Source organism: Mchenga conophoros, linkage group LG1 (genome assembly GCF_057382185.1).
Source record: "Mchenga conophoros isolate Kocher_MC1m ecotype Shallow Benthic linkage group LG1, M_conophoros_male_GT1.1, whole genome shotgun sequence".
NCBI classification, from domain to species: Eukaryota; Metazoa; Chordata; class Actinopteri; order Cichliformes; family Cichlidae; genus Mchenga; species Mchenga conophoros.
In genome coordinates this window covers 37,634,582-37,641,372 of record NC_140526.1, presented here as the reverse complement: position 1 = coordinate 37,641,372, position 6,791 = coordinate 37,634,582, and positions in this window count along the sequence as shown.

The following is a 6,791-nucleotide window of genomic DNA, read 5'->3' as shown; positions in this document are numbered from 1 at the left end:
AAAGCTCTCAGTTTCTAAACTGTGTGACACCTGACAAAGAGTTTTAAATCCCCGGTCATAGTCCAAAAGTCCGACTAATCTAATGGCAAATTAATCCCCAAAAGACGAGAAAAGCTCATTAAAACGTTTCGTCTTTAAATATCAACTAACAGAGTGTAATGTCAAGAGTGTAATGTTTTTTCAGCTAAAGCTCGGAGCGGCTGGGAGTCCTGCAGGACGCTGTTATGAATCTAATGCTGTTTCTTCACTTGGCCCACTGAGGCTGTTTCATTTGTTGTGTGAAATCCCAAAAAACAGCACATTAGGGAAGCGAACACATTTTGGGAAGTCCACATTTTTATGCATTTTTCTCGATTTTCTTGGCAAATTTATCAATCAATCAATCAATACTTTATTTATATAGCACATTTAGAGACCAGAGGTACAACAAAGTGTTTCTCAATAGTAAAATATGAAATAAAATTAATTACATATGGGTACGATAGTAGAGTACAAATACAGTAACAGTACTATGTTAAAACAAATATTTCACTCCTAGTGTAAAAGTTAGCTAAAATCAACACAGAAATATCAACTGGAAAAACCCAGTAACACAATAGGTTAAAATTACATACAGATGCAATAAAAGTACAAAGTGTACATGTGATAAATCACTAACTAACTGAAAATACTAAATCAAATAAGTTTTCAATCGTGTTTTAAAAGATTGAATAAATTCGCGAATATCAGCTGGAAGACTGTTCCAGAGGTTCGGTGCAGCAATGGCAAAGGCACGATCACCTCTGGTTTTCAGCCGGGACCGAGGTTGCACCAAGAGCATTTGACTCGATGATCGAAGTGCTCTCCTAGGAGTATGCAGGCTGAGAAGTTCAGTTAAATAGCACAGCACAATATTATTTACGATTTTGAATGTAAGCAATAAAATCTTAAAATCAATCCGATATTTGATGTGCAGCCAGTGTAGGTCAGCAAGGATCGGGGTAATAGAATCAAACCTTCTAGTACCAGTTAAAAGGCGTGCCGCTGCATTTTGGACAAGTTGCAGTTTATGAAGAAGGGCAGATTGGAGGTCCAGGTAAAAGGAGTTGTAGTAGTCTAATCTTGAAGTAACAGAGGCATGGATACGTTTTTTCAAGATCCATTCGCAGTATGTAAGGCTTAGCCTTAGAGATTTGTCGTAGTTGGTAAAAGCTAGACTAGAGAGGACACTTGTTTATCAAGTTTAAAGGAACTGTCCAAAGGAACACCCAAGTTACGTACTGTATCAGAGAGGGAGGTAGCAAAGGGCCCAAATATATCGGCTAATTGTCCCCGAGGGATGTGGCTATGAAAGACAATAATTTCAGTTTGCTTTTCTGAGTTACTGGATAACCAGCCTTTGAACTCCCTCATACAATCAAGAAAGCAGCGTAGTGAAGATGGGGTATCATCGGTCAGACAAAAATAGATTTGAATATCATCAGCATAAAAATGAAAAGAAATGTTATATTTGTCAAATATAGAGCACAAGGGTAGCATGTACAATGAGAACAACATAGGGCCCAGAACAGACCCCTGGGGGACACCACAACGAAAAGGGGTAACAGAAGAAGAGTAGCTCCCCATCGTAACAGAAAAGGACCTACCCAAAAGATACAATTTAAAGCATTCAAGGGCGTTTCCTTTAATGCCTACTGAATATTTATGAAAGTTTTTGCTGATAACACTGGATATGAAAGCATCGCTGTCCTGCACCTTTGGTTTTACTAGTTTTTAGAGATTTCAGTTCTTGTTCATTGTAGTGTCTGTTTTGTTCTTGCTTTGGTTATCATCTACATTCTACATTCTTTTGAGTCTTTAGTGCTCAATCTAGTTTTTTGTTTGTTTATTTGCAGTGTTGGGACTAACGCGTTATTAAGTAACGCGTTACAGTAACTACGTTATTATTGTGGTAACGAGCACGGTAACTAGTTATTATGCCAAAATCAGGAACGCGTTACTCGTTACTGGGATTTAGATAGGGTCGTTACTCGTTACTTCGTGTGGTGGCTATCGCGGAGCTTCCACAGATTCAGTAACATTAGCAAGTGGTGGAGGCCAGCAGGTGGATGAAGGAAAAGGGACGCAGAAGGAAAAGAGACCCGAGGCGGCCGCCGGTCCAAGTGTGAACTGAACTTCAGGTAAGAAGTTATGACCTGCAGTCTCTCTGGGTCAGATATGAACCAAGTTTAGGTGGAGTTTATTTTCGTTATTCTGACTTTTTCCGTACTGCGTGCTAGCTAGCATGACGGAGTTTCTATACAGCTGGGTGGGTGCTATGAAGTTAATGATGTTGAACTTTATTTTGTTCATAAGTTATTAGAGTTGCCAACCGTCCCGTCTGGTATTCAGAGAAAATATTACGCGTTTCTTATTGAGGTGAAAAGGAACAGTTTGTCCCGTAATTCAGCTACAATGAAAAAGACACAAAGCTGGAGTTATTCTGTGTCTTTGCTGCACAGCTGCCTCTTCTTCTTTCATTCTCCCCCCTCCCTCTCCCGTTTCTGCTTCAATCATGAAAACTGATCAATGATCAGCTGATCGGCTCTCTTGTTTGTTTATCGCTCACTTTGCGCCGAAAGAGGAAACCAGCGGATGTCGCGCTAAACAACAGCAGCACGTTTAAGCTTGATCAGCTGTTGTTAGAATTTATTTAATATTAATTTCTAGTATCAGCTGATGTTTGCTGGAGACACGGCTGCAAAAAAGCTGCTGGTCATGATGTCGGTTTGGATTGTGGTAAGAGGGACACATGAAGATGAAACCAGGAGATGTCCTTACTGAATCATCCGAGCTGTGATGGAGAAACAGGTTTACCTTTTAGGTGACATAAATGAGTTGAAGGGAAGTTATCAACTGTTTCTGAGAGACAAATAACACCAGGATCCTTTTTTAGGTAGCTGACAGCTGGTAACTGTGCAGGGGCGGATCTAGCAAAGTGTTGCCAGGGGTCCATGTAGGGCATTAACAGGGAGAGGGGGGCACAAAGAAATACTTTTCTTTCTTATTCTCATTTAAAATGTCTCGCTTTTAAAAAAATAATTATCTGAATCTTACAACAAACGATTGATAGATTGATGCATATATACCATCAGAACAGTGTACATCACTGTCACAACAGCGTTTGTTTTCATTCAAAGGCTTTATGATTTTTCCTATAATGGCGGGCCGGTCTCTAGTCAAAATGCCCGGGCCAATTTTCTGTCCCAGTCCAGCCCTGTATGCAGCTCATCTGCAGTCTGGTGTTACCTACATCTTCCTACTCAGAAGGCAGAATTTCCGAGTTCTGAGTACAATCAAAAGCACCACGACTGCAGTTTTTGTGTTGGATGTAAAAGGCGCACATGACGCTGTGACGTAGGCTAGAATCATGGCAGCAGTCAATGACGGTCCAGGCGTGGGATTTCTCTCGTGGAAATATGCACATTATCTTTTCTTTTCTATTGGTAGGTGGCACAGTGCACTGTGGCAAGTAAGCAAGCTAGAAGACTGGCAAAGTTATGGAAGCAACACATTAACAAGAGAAGTCTGAGTAAAACCAAAGTTACTTTCCCTAGTAACTAGTTACTTTGAAAGTAACGAGTAACTTGAAGTAACTGAGTTACTTTTGAGAGAAGTAACTAGTAATGTAACTAAGTTACTATTTTAAAGTAACTTACCCAACACTGTTTATTTGTTCCTTCAGGTTTTCCTCCTGTGTCTTTTCATATGTTTCTGTTTCCATGTTTAGCTATTCTTCCTCACTTCCTGTTACTTATTTGTGTCCTGTCTGTTGTTTACGCCTCTGTGTCTCGTTACTCTACTACACATTCTACATTACTGTTCTGTTTCCACTCCATCTGATTACCCCTTCTGGGTATAAATAGCACTGTTTTTCCTTTAGTCTTTCTCACAGTGTCTGTTAATATCCCCTGTTGTTTCCTGTCAGGCGGTGTGCTTTAATTTAATTTCTTGTATTTTTTGACCTTTTTTCATCTTTTGAGCCTAAAATAAACGGCTGCATTTGGTCCTTCACGTTCAGAAAGGTCAATGAGTTCAAATTTCATTTAAAAGTAAACTAAGAGGAATAAAACCTAAAAGATATTTTCCATCCCTACTCAAAGACTGAACAAAACAAGACATAAACACAACAGTCGAAACTGTACGACACTAACAAATTTCCTGAAGCCTACACTACACATTTACATAACAATAGCGCCTCAAAATGGTCAAAAGACATTTCAGCCTTCAGTCTTACAGTGCTTACACTGTTTACATGCCTGTATTTCAGGTGTATGGTAATAAAACGAATACTATTAACTGAAGAGAATTCAGAGTGAAGTACTTTCATATCAGAGTTGTAAATGCTGCTGTATGCTTTTATCAGAACAGACAATTACATTTAGTGAAATCTGTCATTTGTCAATATGACGTCACTCTCATACAACTCAAGCTTTAAAGGTAAGAAAAAAACTTTGGTATATTTGGTCATTTGTTTTTTCATCAGTGTACGCTTTTCATGTAGACACACTAAAGTGATGAAAGCAGCTGACTGAAGTATGCTCAAACCCTGCATCCTTTCTCACCTCTGCACACCTTGCCAATCACTCTGTGAATTGGATGTGATTGCTGGCTTGGGAAAGTCGCCGAAATTGCCAGATGCTGTTCAGTCATCCACTTAATCCAGCCTCCTCACAACAGATGTTGAACCTGGCAAGCGTAGCTTCGCTCTCATTCAGCCACAAGAGCATTAGAGAGGTCCAACGCTGATGTTGGCTGATAAGTACATGGCTTAAAGTGAGGCCAACTTCTGCACCAGAAATGTTTTAGGTGACTCGGAGAGGAATGGAAGAAAGTTGGCTGTTAACCCAAAGAAGTTCAATTCAATTCAATTCAATTTTATTTATATAGCGCCAAATCACAACAAAAGTTGCCTCAAGGCGCTTCATAGATACAGAGAAAAACCCAACAATCATATGACCCCCTATGAGCAAGCATTTTGGCGACAGTGGGAAGGAAAAACTCCCTTTTAACAAAACTCCGGCAGAACCAGGCTCAGGGAGGGGCGGGGCCATCTGCTGTGATTGGTTGGGGTGAGAGAAGGTAGACAAGATAAAGACATGCTGTGGAAGAGAGACAGAGATTAATAACAGGTATGATTCAGTGATTTAATTTAAATTAAATATAAATGTTCACATCTAAATTTGCTCAATTTGTAATTCTTATAAAAGTTCAGACGTCTGATATCAGACATATCACACTGTTTTAAAACAGATCCACTTTTTCATTTACCCTTCAGACCCGCTGCTGTGAGCAGACATCCAGGAAACATGAGATGTGTTTATTTCCTTTTCTTTTGCAGTACTGAGTATTGATTCACTTCCCTCCCCACTAATCCTGCACCAAGTTCTTACTTTTCCATGATAAACAGGAAGTAACACTTTTTTAAAAGGGCTGTAATTCCTACCTTATACTGTGAACACCCCGGCTCATCTTATGACAGACATTGTGAATGAAAGACTGGTTGGATTTGCTGGCTGGCGTTTACCTTTGAATCAGCCATGAGGCTGTCCTGACCTCTGACCAAACATGTGGGATAGTTTTGTGGTCTGAGGTGTCCAGTCAGGTTTTTCCACCTTAAACTGGTTGATTGAGCTGAAATCTGCACTACTGCAGCGTGTAGTAGCAGTCCGGTTTCCCCATAATGGAACTAAATAGCATAGATGTACTCAGTTTGTATCATATCGTGTCCAGTTAGATGTGAATTTTCATCGGTTACGAGTTAAACTGAACTTCATGTCATGTTTTAATGTATTTCATTTTTTATTTATTTTCCAGACATTTTTTCAAAGGCGCTCTGATACCATTAAACATAATATCTACCTGCTGGCATAGTGGCAGCCCTGATACAGTAACTATGGGTAAGTTTTAACTAAGTAATATGAACTGATTTTTTTCCCTCTCACCCTGTGCATCACCACTTCTCTGTGTGCGTCACACATCCATTAGCCTTCGAGATCTGGTTGTATGTATTTTTCATGACGCTAACATGCTGGGGCTCCAGCGGCTCGTATCCATTTTCAGCGGCATGACTAAGGCTTTGCATTTACTCCCCCTAAGAAACGTGAACAGACTCAGAACACAGTGTTTCATGTTTCTATGCGGTGATGTCACTGGAGTGCACACAGCCTCATCAAATGGGTTATACTAGTAATTATTGGTAGAACTTTAAGCAGTTCCTTAAAAGGACACATGAGGCTGTCCCCAAACATTAGTGACCCCCATAGACTCTTCTGTCAAAGTGCACCTATCAGCCCACTTGGACTGACAGGTGCATGACACAAGCATTACCTGACAAATATGTTATTGTCACGGTCCTGGGTCTGTGACCCAGTGTTTCTGTATTACTATTGAACTTTGATTTTGTCATCGTTTATCTTTTCTTGTCTTTTAGTCTGTGTCTGTTCTGTTTCCTGTTTTACTTTGAAAGTCTGTGTCCTATGTCAGTGTATTGAGTTTTGCTTCTCCTTGGTCTTGACATGTCTGATTACTCCCAGCTGTGTTCCCCTTCTGTGTCTCATTCCCTCGTTATCCCCCTGTGTATTTAAGCCTTGCATTTCCCTCTGTTAGTCGCTGGTTCACCTGTGTGTCTACCCCTGTATTTCTGCTGTGTGTTTCTCCCGGTTCCAGGTTTTTGTTCCTTTCATTATTATTTTGTCGCTGTTCCCAGTGTAGGTTTTTGTTAGCGTAGTTCCCTGCAGTGCTCTGCTTTGGTTTATATTTAGCCTTTCTTT